The sequence below is a fragment of the Adiantum capillus-veneris genome, chromosome 29 (genome assembly GCF_014529385.1).
Source record: "Adiantum capillus-veneris isolate H3 chromosome 29, ASM1452938v2, whole genome shotgun sequence".
Lineage (NCBI taxonomy): Eukaryota > Viridiplantae > Streptophyta > Polypodiopsida > Polypodiales > Pteridaceae > Adiantum > Adiantum capillus-veneris.
In genome coordinates this window covers 35,735,448-35,752,247 of record NC_140959.1, presented here as the reverse complement: position 1 = coordinate 35,752,247, position 16,800 = coordinate 35,735,448, and the positions used below count along the sequence as shown (strand labels likewise).

General features: G+C 42.3%; 1 pseudogene; it reads left to right on the top strand.

Moving 5' to 3' along the window:
• Positions 1-311: 311 nt before the first annotated feature.
• LOC147419039 (uncharacterized) lies at positions 312-1,178 on the top strand (annotated as a pseudogene).
• Positions 1,179-16,800: the final 15,622 nt, after the last annotated feature.

Sequence of the window (16,800 nt, the reverse complement as noted above, 5' to 3'; positions counted from 1 at the left end):
GCAGCCCGCCAACCTTTTTTTTTTGTGAGCATCGCAATTTTTTTAAAAAAAAGTTAACTTGCGACTTGGCGGCCATTCACGAGAGGAAACCCGAACGTAATCGACATTCGGCCATAGTGAGAACAGCCCTTCATATCATTTCACAAGTGCGCCTCCGATACCAAAGCTTGATAGCCACAAAAGAGCATAAAAAACACTTCAACGTGTCAAGATATCCACCAATATGACACTGTACAAGCGTGTTTGTTAGCCCGGCTAGCAAGGATGCGGTCTTGGTCGAAGTGTGTATGCATGAAGACTCAAAGGAAGCTATGGGTCAGAGCTCACAGGACAAGTTTGAAGGTGTTGGCAAAGCGATGGTCGAAGCTGTGCAGAAAGAAGCTAGCCAGGGGGTTGGGCAACCTTGCCCTACCAATTGTATTAAAGAGCCGCAGTGCATTCCACAAGGTGTTGATGATGTCGACCTATCAAAAAATGAGGTAATAGATCATGGCTTTCTTTCTTTCTTAGCAGATGATGTGGTTGTAGATGAAGTCCTTGAAGAGCAGGCAGATGTGGTCGAGCAATCCAATTTTCTCTCGCATGAATTGGTTGAAGATGAAGCATCACAGGTTATGGTGCACGAAGATTTGCATAGTGAATCAGGTATAGAATGCATACCATTAGAAGGACCTACAATAGAGGGTATGCTTGGAAAACATGTAGGCTTGGATATGCAGCAGGTGGAGGCAAATTGCAGTGTATTGCTACTTTATGCTATGCTATGGATACATATGGTGTTGAAGGTTGCTCTACGGGTCTTTGTGTCGGTTGCCAGGCTTTTTTGATGAGGGGTCTGCTATGAAGAGCTCTCTAGCAGGTGAGAGACTGATGGTGTATGGTGCAGATTCTTCACAGGTTGGTTTACAGGCTTGTTTTGTATATGAAGTGAGTGTATGGATATAGGTTGAAGATCGATGTTATGTCAAGTTTCACGAGAGGTTGATTTTTGGGCTTACAGGTGCAAAAGAATGGCTAATTATGCATGTACTAGAGACAGATGCCTGTGCTCAATGCCATATATTTGATCCCATGGATTTTGCATCACACTTGGGGAAGCTTGAGGCTTTCCATTTGATCAGGGGGGTTTATGCAGTTGTTATGATCTCCCTCTCTATCTATCTATAGAGTTCTACTAGATATAGCCTCTTATTATGCTATCGTGCTCTCGCTTCTTATGCAATTTTCTAAATACCTAAATAATACTATGGTTGAGCATGAATGCTCAACGAGGGGTTCAGCAATGATTGTCCGGCCCAGCTGTGTCGACCCATGGAGGTGCGAGAAGCCCACGCATAGCGGTTTGCAGGCAAGTGGCAGGGACATTGGGCAAGTATTTGATGGTGCTAGGGGACATGTACATCGAGATGGAGCATTTGCTAGTGGAAACTGCATTAAGGGTTTTTTGCTATCACAGGTGACAGGAGTAAGTATAGATATCACAAGCTTGGAAATGGGACGAGGAGTGCTAGATACAGGTGCTATCGGGGTTGTGATATGGGATTTGGGACAGGATGTCTGTACGACACTCCACTACCCAGATGTGTATGCCAAATGCGACATGGTATAGGTCATTTGTGGTTCTCAAGACTTGGAAGGCAAAAGGTGCTATGATGTGTTTGTCGGTTCGGGCATCGAGATCAGCAGGTGTAGGGATTTTCATGTGCTTGAGGATATGCGTTTTCTGTTTGTCAATCAAGTCCTCGCGCAAGAGGATTTCCCTTTGATGTTGTCGATGTTCGTGACGATTGGTGCTTCTATTGGAGGAACAAATTGAAACGAATGACCAGAATGGCTTACCAATGGCAAAGCAGCTACCTCTTTGACGCTTGAACTCCCCTTTGGCTTCATGGCATGACGCAACTCCATTGTCAAGCTATACCCATAGTCTGCCGGCTTCAACAAACTCATGATCTCCAGCTTCTTCTTTGCTTTCCTGCTCTTTGCCTTTGCCAAGCAAATGATTTGCGCATAGTCCTCTGCACCACCACACTCGACCTTCTCTTTGATTCGCGGATGCAAGCATGCTAGAAACTGCTCTCGCTTGAAGTGGTCTCCATTTCGCACACATGTAGCAGCCGCTAGTCTCTCCCAAATAGACTCAAATTTACCCAAAAACAAAGCAAAATCTTCACTTACATCTTGCTTTAGCTTGCTCAATTTTTCACCCAAGTCCGATGGAGAAATCGGCTTCTGGAAAGCTTCAATAAACTGCTTGCGAACCTCGCTCAGGGACGATTGATGATCTGATGATCTGCAACCTTCAACCCTTCGATCAAACCAGGCTTTCGCTCGTCCTTGTAGAACCAATGGTAGGGCCTTCAATTTGGCTTCATGTCCACAAATTCTCAACTGCAACAGGTATAGCTCTAGATCGGAAAACCAATCCGCAGCCACTTCTTCTCCAGCAAGCACCAAGTCAATGTCATGCATCATCTTCAGGCTTTCAAACTTCACCGAGGAGCAATCAGTAGATCCTCAGTGGGGGCACCACTGATGGGATCGGGGAAATGGAACAACACACACTCAATGCCTCTCTATAGCCCAGAAGATACCCAACACCCCAAACCACTCAAAAACATACACGCACGCACACTTTTTGCAACTTGCACTGAACAGCCTCGCTTACGAGTAACTTCGGCTACATACAATCGCATTTACTTACGCACAAACCAACGCAACCATATCTATAAACACACTCACACTAGGAGGCCTTGCAAACCTCGATCGCACACAAAACCACACTCAATCTGCAACCACAATCAATCTCTCTCTCTCTCTCTCTCTCTCTCTCTCTCTCTCTCTCTCTCTCTCTCTCTCTCTCTCTCTCTCTCTCTCTGCACACACACACACACACACACACAAAAGACCCGGAACCACCGCTACCACGCGCGCTAAGCATGAGACAAGAAGGACAAGATGATTATAGCCCAACGATGAAAAAAAAACCATAGATACGTTCTGTATCATCAATAGCTAGACACAATTATGGCGACAATCATATACATTCTTTTGGAGTGTTTTGGATTCATCCACACATGGAGCACCTTCCCCTAGCTCTCGATCATGCCAACTCCCCCAAGCTCTTGATGTCTCGGCACAATCCCTGAAGTCGACTCCTCCTTCCTCGGCATATATCGCAACAAGCAAACTGATGGGCTGCAACCCTCCCACATGTAAGTCACGGCCTCAACACCTTGATGGAGACCTCTCGTCGATGGCCCCTGGCCACTTTCCTTCACCCCTGAAGTCCTTGCCCTGGCGGCCTCTCACAAGCCAACCTCCGCCACCTTCTCAACCCTTAGTGCTCTCCACTATGGGCAGCCCCTTGACTGTATATCGAATGCTGTCCTCTTTCATGCCACCTTGACACCTCCCCTTTTATGAAGTCCCTGGACCGGCCCGCCACTGCAATCGACTCCCCTCTCTTATCCTGCATTATCTCCTCTTGCTGCCCTCTGTCGGCCCTCCTTGTCACATGGCGACCCTGTAGCCCCCTTCGATATCCAACCTCAGCCCTTGGTTTTTGTTGGGCTGCAGCCCACGGCCCTCTGCACCTCTGGTCCGCCCTTCTCTGTCCCCTGAGCGTGCTCACGGCCCTCCTTCTCACATGTACCTGGCTTCTACATGCCCGCCCCTGCTGGCTATGGTGGCCCTACAATACCGGTCCCTCCTCCCTGTCCCTCTATTCACTGGTGGGCTCCTCAATCCTTGCTTTCATCCTCCACCTGCTCATGCCATGACGGATCTACCTTCATCCCGCACTACTCTTCTCTGACCCCTAACTCTGGCTACCTCTCCTCCTGGTCCTTGGCAACCTCTCCTATCCACTGCATGACCACCTTCTGCATAGCAGGCTGGAAATTCCTCCTGCCGCCCAACAGATGGCGCTCTCCTACTGCATATCCACCACTTGGCCCTCCTCCATGCACTCAAACACTTGGCGCTCCTCTTCCTTGCAACTGACAGCACTTGCAGCCCGCCAACCTTTTTTTTGTGAGCATGGCAATTTTTTTAAAAAAAAGTTAACTTGCGACTTGACAGCGATTCCCACGAGAGGCAACCCAAAGGCAATCAACACTCGGCCATAGTGAGAACAGCCCTTCATATCATTCCACAAGGGTGCCTCCGACACCAAAGCTTGATAGCCACAAAAGATCATTAAAAAAGCTTCAAGGTGTCAAGATATCTGCCAATAGAAGCGCCAACCGTCATGAATGTCGACAACATCAAAGGGAAATCCTCTTGCCCGAGGACTCGATTGACAAACAGAAAACGCATATCCTCAAGCACATGAAAAGCCCTGCACCTGCTGATCTTGACGTTCAAACCGACATACACATCATAGCACCTTTTGCCTTCCAAGTCTTGAGAACCACAAATGACCTGTACCATGTCGCATTTGGCATACACATCCGGGCAGTGGAGTGTCGTACAGACATCTTGCCCCAAATCCCATATCACAAACCGGATAGCACCTATATCTAGCACTCCTCGTCCCATTTCCAAGCTTGTGATATCTATACTTACTCGTGTCACCTGTGATAGCAAAAAACCCTCGCAGTTTCCACTAGCAAATGCTCCGTCTCAATGTACCTGTCCCCTAGCACCACCAATTACTTGCCCAATGTCCCTGCCACTTGCATGCAATTCGCTATGCGTGGGCTTCTGGCACCTCCATGGGTCGACACAGTCGGGCTGTACCACCGGTTTTAGTCTTGAGATATTAAAAAGGTACATGGATCGTGATCCATGTTTGGTCATATATTGGGATGAGACTTGGTGGGAATGTTCCTATAACCTATCCTAGCACACATGTGGAATTTTTTCAAATTTGGATCTATATTTACTAAGTTTGCTCAAATTCCCAGTTTATGGCCCAATCTTTTGACTTTGACCATATCTTGTTATGTAGATCCCTCTTTGATTGATTCTTGTGGCTAACTGTTTCTTTCATTGCTTGATGACTATTACATTTGCACACACATTGGACTGTGAATTTGCCAGCTCTGTTGCTGGGGTACATGGATCGTGATCCATGTTTTGGGCCCAAAGTTTACCAAACTTGAGGGGAAGAATCTAGACATGTCTCATAAGCCCTTGGTTATACACTTTTGGGATTTTGATCACTTTTTCTTGTCCTGGGTCAGAATGACCATTTGAAGATTGGAATCTCAACAATTTAGGGTTTTTTTATGTTTAGGTGTCCATTTTGGCTCACATTTGAGGAGTGAGTTCCCCATACCCTGATATAGATGTGGGTCATTTGTCATGTTCCAGGTGTCCATTTTGGCTTAAATTTGAGGGGTGAGTTTCCCATACCCTAATCTAACTGTGGGTCATTTTTTGTCATATTCTAGCATGGCCAAGGACATGGATCTTGATCCATGTCAGGCAGACACCAGGTGAAATATTTCTCGATTCTAAGGTGGGAAAACATGGATCGTGATCCATGCTCCACCCCTAATCCTAGCTTGATTGTATGGCAGCAAGATAACTCTTAGAATGGGAAGTTCACTGGTAAATTTTTTTTGAGTTTGGACTTGGATTGCCCGCTAATGACCTCTGACATTTTGCCAAAAATCCATCTTTAATTTGATTATTGTGGTTAATGTGATTTTCTTTTGTGTGCAGTGTGGCCTACATGCATTTGTCAAGGGATATTAGATGAGCATACCTATCAAATCTTGTGCCTTGTGGTAGCCCATAATGTCCGTGGTAGGCAAGAATGCGGTAGTGCACTCTGGGTCGCAAATAGGAGATCTCTCTCTCTCTCTCTCTCTCTCTCTCTCTCTCTCTCTCTCTCTCTCTCTCTCTCTCTCTCTCTCTCTCTCTCTCTCTCTCTCTCTCTCTCTCTATCAAAAAGTACAAATGTGCCCTATTTTTCCTATAAGTGCTCGCCTTAATTAGCCAGAATCCCAAGTGCACCCGGGGGGTCACCTAATAAAAATGTAAACTATGACGTGAATTCAACAGAAGGGTATTTAAAGTTCTTGAAACGTACAGAAAAATATATACAAAAGGGCATTATTTTTTCAAATTTGAGAAAAACTTATAGATTTTAAAAGAAAATGTTACATTATATTCTTAACATACTTCACAGATAACGGGTTTTACAAACATGTCTTGAACGCATGTGATATGGTAGTTTTACACATACTGAACCCCCCGAGCAAGTGCATACTTACCTTTTTTGCCTTGATTTCTTATGGGATATCACCTGCAGCTCAAACTGCTCATCATTTGGACTTTTGATCCCTAATTGCCCTCGAGCTTGGGGAATTGGATTGGAGTAATCTTTTTGAGCGAGCTTTGGATTGAGCTTTTTTTAGATATTGCTCAATTGACCAACTTTTTTTAAAAAAAAACTCTCTTTGGAAGCTTGCTCAAAAAGAGTTTTTGGAGTGAGCTTTCTAGAGCAAGCTTTCTCTCTCTCTCTCTTCAAACATTTTCACTCTATCTCTTTCTCTCTCTCTCTCTCTCCCCCCACCTCTAGCTCTCTCTTCCTCTATCCCCTCCCCTTTTTATATCCACTCTCTCTCTCTCTCTCTCTCTCTCTCTCTCTCTCTCTCTCTCTCTCTCTCTCTCTCTCTATGGAGTTGAAGTGTGGGGTGGAAGTATCTCAAAGTCTACTTGAAAAGAGTTTGAGAATGTCCAAAAGTGTTTTTTTACAAACTTTCTCCAAGTTGAGACACAAACACCATATATACTCCTACTTCTTGACTCGAGATCTCTTTCAGTTGAGGTTATGGGCATGAAAAGGGTTGTGACGGTACACGATAAAGATGCATTAACACTAGTTTGGTACCAAAACAGGACACTTTAAGTGTTCTTTTTTAACAAATTTAAATTAAATGCTACTTGCATTAGACGGTTTATTTAAGAAAACCCTCTGTATATGCTTAAATATGTTAGGTAGAGGGTCTTTTAAAAATATTACCTTGCATTTTAGAATCTATCATGATCAAGAACTATACTCATCAAGTTGACCATGGTAAGACTGCGATTGACACTTTGAAGAAATCGCATTTATAAGCTCAATAAAAAATGAAGCGACCTTGTAAAAAATTTTAGGTGACTCTTCCACAGTTTTTCTATAGATAATTGAAAGTTTCATGTGCAAAAAAATTGACTTTGGAGTGTGTAAAATAATGGAAAGTTCCATGTGTTTGATATGGTCATTTCAAACATATCGTTGTATACAAAGAAATATATATTTTTGATGTATTTGTGAGTTTTATAAAGTGATACATTGCTTGCCCTTTCCATTGAGCACTCAAGGTGGCAAGTAGAAGAGCTTTGGTATGCAACAATTATTGGATCATTTTAAATACTCAAAATTGCATAAGAGAAAACTTTCATATTTTCATTCTTGAGACATAAGCATTCAAAACCTCAAATAATATCAAACTTTCCATGTAGATCAACTAAATGTATCAAAGTACGTGGTACATACACAATTGGGGTGCTTAAAACCTTGGTTTCAATGTTATTATGGAGAACTCAAGATTTTCAAGAGTTTTTGCACGATAAAGAATTCAAGATAGAGTTCAAGCAACAAGATTTAATCGAGTTAGGGAGCCAAAAAATATGTAGTTTCTTGGTTTAAATATATAAAGTCATTTGTAGTTGTCAAATTGCACTAGAATAGTACCAATTTTATGAGGGGACCTTTGAAAGACCAAAATTATGCTCTTATTCAGCACGTGGCAAGTATGAAATTATGTATATAACTTACATGTGACTTGAAAACTTATCTTTGGAGTTCAATCCATTGTTTTGTTACACTAAGTACTAACACTTGGATTTTATAAACATAAAAAAGGCCATCTCTACAAAAAGATATAATAATTTTTGGATTTTTTTTTGCCAAACAACGTGAAATTCTACTTAAATTTATGTCTTAGAACTTACCAAAATTCTCTCCATAGAGATTGTATTTTTCTTTGGAGAAAAATCAAGTGTTTTCTTTCCCTCATAACTAATCTATGGTAGAAACAAGGTGTAAAAAACTTCTTTCTAGCTTGACAAATAAATTTCCAAAACTTGGTAGAAAAACAGAACACTTTAGTGTCTCAAGACACTTAAGTGTCCAATTACAGAACTAGTGTTAAAAACCCTCACATTGACCTCCTACAATTGCATGGAAAGCAAGAAAAAAAGTTCAAAAGATGCATAAAAGCAAGATATTGAGCACGGGATGGATGCAAGACGTAAATTAGAAGTGGTTTGGGAGATGGGATGCATTACACTTGCTACATGATGTCTCAATTGACTCCCAAGTGAATGAAGATTTTCTACAATGCCAATGTATTACGGCTTGGGAGGAATCTGGTTGCCAATTACGCTTCATACATTACACCACCCATATTGCCCCCAACTACAAACCATGTTCTTTGTTGAAAGAGAAAACTGTACTCACCCTAACATGCTTGAACCTATCCCCTTGTGAGTGATACACACTATTGCAGCCAGGCTTAGCTACCACTCCCTTCGATGCGAGACAGGTGTTGGGGAAATGAAGAAGAATTGAATCGATTGTGCACATTATGCTCACTACAAGTTCGAGAGTCTAAGAACCACACACTACTAGAGTGCTCAGCTTTTGGTCACATTCGAACTTGCTTCCCTCACATTTTTAGCCATGACTTAGACTTACATACTTTTCTCTCCCAACCACAGTGTGAACTCTCCTTTGGCAACTCTCATCACCACAATTTAGGAGCATCGAGAGTCATTCATCAGCCACACACATACTACATCACATGTAACTTTGGTCCCATAGGTCATATTTGTCCTCCGAGGATGATACTAAAATCTATCTATCTATCCCTCTCTTCATCTCTCTCTCTCTCTCTCTCTCTCTCTCTCTCTCTCTCTCTCTCTCTCTCACACACACACACACACACACACACACACACACACACACACACACAACTATGTCAAAAGAGTGAATTGTTGTCTACTAGTTGATCATAGGAGGGAGAGAGAGAGAGAGAGAGAGAGAGAGAGAGAGAGAGAGAGAGAGAAGGGAAAGAGAGAGGGGGAAGAGAGGGAGAGAGCAGGTATATCAGCATGAGGTTGAACTTCATGTCTTGGTTTATGAGCAATTTTCGGACTCGTGAATTTCGATCACCTTATCTTCTATCCTCTCTCTCTCTCTCTCTCTCTCTCTCTCTCTCTCTCTCTCTCTCTCTCTCTCAAGCACATGTAGAGGTGAGCACCCACCTCTACATGCGCTTGAGAGAGAGAGAGAGAGAGAGAGAGAGAGAGAGAGTTTGAAAGAGTGGGAGATAGAGAGAAATAGAGATAGGGAGAGGTAGTGGGAGACATAAGGGGAGTGCGAGAGAGGAAATAGAGAAAGGGCAAAGGGAGAGAAAAAAGAAGTATGATTCAAAAACTCTTTTTAGAGCGATATTTTCTTTAGATTTGGTTAGTACGTTGAGAAAATATCTAAAAAAAGCTCGCTCCAAACCTCAACTCTCGATTTTGCGAACTTGATCCGTCGTAAGTTGGCCCAAAATTTATTTTGTACCAAATCTTTTTAAATTTGACATGCTTGGATCTCCTTCTTTGTCAATTTGGATTTGCTTTTAGACCTCGATTTTGGATCTTCTAGTTATTTTTATATATTTTTAAACCCTTATTAGCTAAAAATTAAAGAAAAATATTAAAATGTCTTATTACTTGACCAAAAATTAGCCAAAATTATTTTACATATTCATATATATATACTCTTACTCTAACCATTATGGTTGTCAAAAATCTATCAATATGGCTCATTATTACGTTTGATAAGATGTAAAAGTCTACTAAAAGCAACTTAAAGAAAAAAAATACACTTTATTCACTATACACATGAATTATCATCATCTTGTAGCTCATGATCTTGCGATTGACTACTACTACTCTTGCTACGTCCCCCTTCCCATTGTAAGTCATCCCATGCGAAGGTTTATGCAATGTGTATGGTTGCAAACATCATGTCTATACAAGGCCATGTAATGTAGGCTAACTATTGCAATGGAAGAGATGCATGGGGTAACAATATCTTGTGCATGATGTGGATATTGAATATATTATTTAGTGGCTTTTGCTGGAAAGGCTCTATTTGTACTACATGGGTCTGAACAAAAGGATTTGAACCTCACACGGTCTCTCTTTGATTGTTGGTTTGTGGAGTACCATTGGTGGCTTGATTTCCATAGTTTGTGACTCCTTGGTATCCACTTGTATTTTGGTTGGGATGACTATTGAGCTCATTGTCGAGTTGCTTGCTTCGATCTCCATTGCCAAGTTATCTTTGTAGCTAGTTTGGGGCTAGCTCGATCAATTATTTGCGCTTTGGAATCCATTTATTCTTGGGTTGGTTGGCTTTAGGTTTTTGTTGCTGTTTGGACTGTCAATTCCAAGTTTAATTTTGTCGTGGTTGTCGAGATTTTGCTGGTGGATGCTAGTTTTTGATGTGGTTGCCACTTGTGGGCTAGTTGGCTTGTGTATCCATATCTTCTTAGGTTTGCTTGCCATGATGGATTTTTGAAGTCCAAAAGTTACTGTGAGTGTTTCTGATAGAGCCACAGAGCATCAAGAGCATTTCTGTCAAAAAAAATTTTAATTTCAAGCCAGGAGACATCCTACGCGTAGGATGTCTACATGCTAATCTTGTGGGAATTTTGGGATTTTGAGTTGACCAGTGTGTTCAGAAGGTGGGGTTTACCTTATTTTCAACTGGAAAGTGGAAATTTGACCATATCTTGAGAGGATAAGGCCAGATAGACTGAAATTGCCAGACATCCTATCCAAATTGTGCCAAAGCATTATTTTAAGACCAAAACCATATGATGGTTGCATGAGCATGATCTGCATGATATATTGAGTGACTGAGAGGGGTTTCATCTCATTTGGGTGAAAAAATTGGGTTCAAAGCGGACTTTAGCACTTTTGACTGGAAAAGTAAGAATAGCTAAAATTGGGGACTTTTGAAATCCAAACCAAAATCTAAGCATACCACTGGGTTGCTGACATCAAGGGGAAGCTGTGGGTCAAGTCTGGGGTCAAACAGGCCAAAAGGACATCCTACTTGTAGGATGTTACACTCCAAACCTAATTTTGAGCATACCAAAGTGATCAGCAACTCAAGGGGAGCCTGTGTTTTGAATTTGAAGCCATTCTGATGAAAAAAGACATCCTACACGTAGGATGTCTAAAGCAAGAAAATAAAGCCAGATACTGACGGTGGCATAGCAAGGTGTTGTATAGCCTGAGGCAAGCCTCCTAGTAAATTTTGGTCCAAATTTGAGTTGATTAGACTGATCAAGATCAGCAACAGGCTGTCAAAAGATACTTCTGATCCATTGACCAGCTTATAGGTGTCCAAATCAAAAAGTAAAAACAGCTATGGACTCAGCACATCAAGGGGAATCCAGAGTGTAAAAATCCAGGAAAAACAAAGTAGAAGACATCCTACATGTAGGATGTCTATTGGGACCTACTGAAGAGAAATTTTGATTGGGCTTAGACAGTGAGGTTCCATTTGGCTTAAGGGTTCCAGAACTTCTTTCAGAAGTGAATTTGGACCTTGTTTGTCCATTTGACGGAGCAAAAACTGAATTCAAACTTTTTCACATAAATTGACCAACATCTGAGGGAAGTACAGTTCCAGATTAGCAGACCTAATCCAGAACATTAGCAGTGTATAAAATACAGTAGTGGTTGAGATTAACTCTCCAGTTATACCAATCATTACTAAGATAACCTCTAGCAGATAAATGCTTTGATTCGATTGCCGAAATTAAACGCTTGTATACAGGTATATTCAGCACAGCAAAGCAAGAAGTTGTGCGAAGACTGGTCCTTTGCCAGGTGAGTGGTTGGAATTGTGGTAACTTGCATTGATAAATTTGATGAATTTAAGATCAGGAAGATACATTTTTAGAGACCAGAAGGTGGCAGGTGACCAAGGTAGCTTAGTGTCCACCGAGGAGAGTGTAACTCAGGCAAGGCTAGATCCACTAGCACCGATTATTGAGGAAGGTAGTGATACTGATACTTCATCAGACAAATCTTTCTTCATGATGGGTAGTCAACAGCCAGGAGGTTTCACATATGATAGACCAATGCCAAGAGGAAGCACCTCCCTAAATCCTTTGAATGATTCCAAGCTCACTGTGATCTTCTTAGAGGGAACAAACTCGAGGGGAGCCCTAGTCTATTCTGACGATCCAGGACGCAAGTGCATTTGTATCAAAGAGAGGCCGGCTCAGAGATTGGAGAAAATTCGAGTCTATGATGATGGAGATAGATTTCGAGACGAAAAGGGGAACCACTATCTGATAGTTAGTAAGCCTGAAGATTACAATGTAGATATGGAGATAACGTGGTGAAAGGGAAATTGGTTTCAGAAGCTCAAGAACCGCCACCAAACATTGATCGGCCCGGAGCTATTTTTATGTATGATAAGAAAACAACCAGGGTTCCAACTTATAATGAGAACGTGGGAATCTACAAGCATGAGAGTGAGGGTATAGTCGCTTACTTTCGCAGCAAAGAACCATACTTAAACGAATTAAGCAAAGACAAGGTTCTTTACTTATTCTCTTATGAAACTGCTATGGGAAAGGGTATAGTTTTTGTTGATAGATGCGGGTGAGAATAACAACTTATTCTCCCCGAGGAGGTAGAAAAGGCAACAGGTCCAGGAGCATCAGCATATTCCCCTAAGGAAGTGCCAAGAGCCACCTACACCCCAAGCAAGTTGACAAATCCCTTTTCAGAAGATTGTGACACCACCTCACATTCTACCCGACCGGAGATGTTCAACGATCAAAACCAACCAGCAACTCAGCCATCATTATTAAAGGCATGGCTTCGACAAAGTGCAGCATTGGAACAAGACCAAAACCGAGATGGTTATCAAGCCACACGAGGGCTAAGGGATTTGCAAGAACCACCACTCTATTCAAGGTATCAAGGAGAGAGTAAGCCAAAGACTCAAGCGTCAACAGAGCCTGGGGGACCACCCATAGAACGAGTTCGAAGAGATGAACCATCTCTGGCGAGAATTGTTAGAAATTATGGCTTAGGAGCACCACTAGGAGAGGAACCAGCCTACTACAGAAGACCTGAGGAGGTATATCGATTAGGACGTGGAGATCCAATGATGAGGTTTGTAGACCATCGTAGAATTAGACCTTCTCAAGTGCAAAAATAGGTAAACAAGAAATACATAGGAAACAGAGACCCAAGAGATCATGTAGCAGCCTTTGTGCGTGTAATTAGAGTTGAAGAGGTGTTAGACTTCCCTACCCAATTTGCAAGGTTTGGACTAACCCTAGAGGATGACGCTGCTACTTGGTTTGACTCTGTAGATCGTATAGATTTTGAGTCTATGGAGAAAGTGTTTGACGAGTTTATCGAGGAATTCTCACAAAGGGGGATAGCTCATAATCCGTCTCACAAATCCATAAATTCAAACAGAAAGATGGGGAATCTGTAGGAAAGGCAGCCCTAAGACTAAAAAGATATGTTAAGTTCTATCCTATGGAAGAACTGCCAACTCAGTCCAGACTTATGCTTATATTCATCCAAGGACTAAGGAATGCGGATCTCCAAAAAGAATTACATATGAAGAGGAGCACGACGTTGAATGAATTGACCAAGGAGGCTCTTTACCTTGTGGACAATTGTGAGGTCTACAAAGAGGGGGAGTTCAAGGACCTTGACAACGATTCATCTTGAATCACAACAAAGTGGAAGCAAGTCTTCTAAGTCACCACCAAAAGGAGAAATAGCTATAAACCAAGAGCTGCTTGTAGATCAAGTGCTAAAAAAGATTAACTTGTACGCCAAATCCCAGGCTAAACAGCCCAAGTGGTGTGCTATTGAAAAAAAATGGACGAACCATGGGACAGAGGAATGTTATTATAACAAAGGATATGTGAGAGAAAGACCTTATGCTCCCCAAGCTCAAGTAGCTTCTCCTCAAGTTCCACCGATGCCTAGGTATCAAGAAGGCAACCTATATACCAGGACCTGTAGGAGTAGAAAGACCACAACCGATGTTGGGGCAACAACCACCCCTATCAGGATTATGACCAGTCGGTATAAGATACACACCAACCGTAACTGAATCAGAGGATAAGGCTTTGGTGCCTATGCATGCATATTATGAAGATCCCAATGGATATGCGGCAAACTCTTCTTATTATCCACGGGAAGAACCCTCGACACCAGAACCATGGAGCATGATAGGACGTACAGGACCACCAACAGCTGCACATGCAGCAGGAGAAGGGAGATATATCTTAGATGAACGAACATTGTTGTTCATAGCCAACGGGGGCATGGGCGGACAGAGACATGCATACCAACAAAGGGGAGCTCAAGGAGCACCTCAACAACCCAAGGTACCCTGCTACAAGTGTGGTGGAGACCATTGGCTAAGAGATTGTCCTCATGATGAAATCATTAGAGTCAATGCATATTGCACCGAGTGTGGAGTTACTCATTTGATTCCAGATTGCCCTAAAAACCCGAGCAAAGGAGAAAAAACCACCTTGAACATGCTAGAAACAATACCTTCTAGTGGAGGGTCAGAAAATGAAACAATCATACCTATTCAGGCGGTGACACGATCCCAAGCTCAAAGAATGACAAACGAACCCATAATGGAAGAGCCAAAAACTGATGCCCAAAGTTCAGAAACGAAAAATCAGAGAAGCACTTGGAAAGCTAGAAAGGCGCGTATGAAAGCCAGGAAAGAACGAGAGCAAACAGTTCTATCCGAGGAGTTGAAACATACAAAGGATAGAATAGAGAGGTTAGAGGATCTAGCTAGCCTAAGCTCACACACCATGGCAACCATAACACCCAAGGAAATAGCAAAGCCCAAAAGTGCAGGATCAGGAGGATCTGTACTGGCAGACAACGTAAATGAGCAGTTGGATGCGCTTCTAAAAGCCTATGAAGCCAAACTCAAAAAGAACCAAACCCAGGAGCAAAGGTGGATGACTTATCCATATGCGGAAATAGAAAAACAAAGGTTGGAAATGTGTAAAAAGATGATTGAAACATCTCAATCATTGATGGAAGACCCGCGGGGTAAACCTGCAAATTGGCATGAAGCACCAACTCCAACCCCTATCCAACCAACTTTAGAGGAACAAGTAGAAACAAAGGAAAGACTCACTAATTCCTATAAGTCCAGAGGAGAACCTATCATAGTGCCAAATACAACAGATGAGGCAAGTGACGGGTTCTAGCCTAAAACATTGACAGAAATGGGTAAGGACTGTAACGGTCTAGATGATCTGTGGAAGAAAATCCGTGAGGCCAACGAGGCTAACAGGATGAGTAACCACATGAATAGCACGAGAAAAGAGAAGAATGTGATCTTACCTTCTATTGAAGAATTTGAGGCAAGGTCACAAATGAACTTTGAGATATATTCACAAGGGGGAGACCAGGGATCAATTAGTTCGGGGCACAGCCAACCAGACTCGCTAAAAACTTTACCCTCTTACCTAGGAGAGTATGAAGCCAAGTCTGAAGTGAGAGCAATCCCATCTCAAAGACTTTCTTCTAACAAAGTGATGGATTCACAAGGATTGATTGAATTTTGTCCACCCCGGTGGCATGCACAATCACATTAGCCGAACTCCTAAGGTTACGACCAAACATGTGGACCACAGTAGGTAAATGCCTAGAAAAATTTTGAGTGAAAGACGCCACCTTGAGGCTACAGGAAGGGATCAGAGAGTTGGACATGCCTCAACTAAACACTAGGCTAGTACCATTAAACAAGGTTGGAGAGTCTTGCAAGGGAGAAAATGGAAACACCACGCTACCAGTAGAATTCCAAGGAGTAGTTTCCAAAGCTATTCTTGACAATGGAGCAGGAGTTGTTATCGCCATCAACGAAATCTGGAAAAAATGGGGAAAACTAGCTTTAAGAGCTACCAGAATGAAATTTTCATTGGCAGATGGGTTCATGGAGAAGCCTCTAGGACTCTTAGAAAAAGTGATTGTCACGTCGTGCGGGATCGAGTATGAGCATACATTTTCAATAGTCGATTTTGACAAAAAGAACAATTGTGAGATCATCTTGGGAAGACCATTCATGCGACAATTAAAGATGGTCGAAGATTGGGGTTACGACCACATATACCTCAGATATGGTGAGACAACAACTAAAATACACCTGAAAGACCATAATTACAAAGATGTGAACCAAACACCTGTGGAAGAGTTTGATTCAGCTACAGTAGCAGGATCGGAACTCCCAGCATGGTTAGGGCAACAAAAAGAGCTATAAATGTGCGGAGCTTCACATTGTGGAAGCTTAAGAAGGGAGGAATGCGTCTTAGAAAGAGCGATTGAGGACAAGGAGTATATTTCGGAATCTTTCCCTGAAGATTCCTTGGAACCTCTAGAATGGGAACATATACTAGCAACATTGGATGTCTGTACCATTACAGATAGTTCAACAACAAAATTTTGTGATAAGGATGGCTATGATGTGCTACCCTACTACATGGTAAGCATTATACTCGGAGAAGATGAGACGATAGAACCACCAGAACAAGAAGATTTTTATAACTCCTCTGAACATTTGGAAGTAAATGATGATGCAGATAATGAGTGTTCAGACACCTCAAGTGAGCCTGGAAGGGAAACCGAGAATATCAAGTTTTAAGATTTTGCTAATCAGCACCCTAGACGCCAGGAACGCTATAGGAGGAAACGAGCAGGAAACAAAGTGAG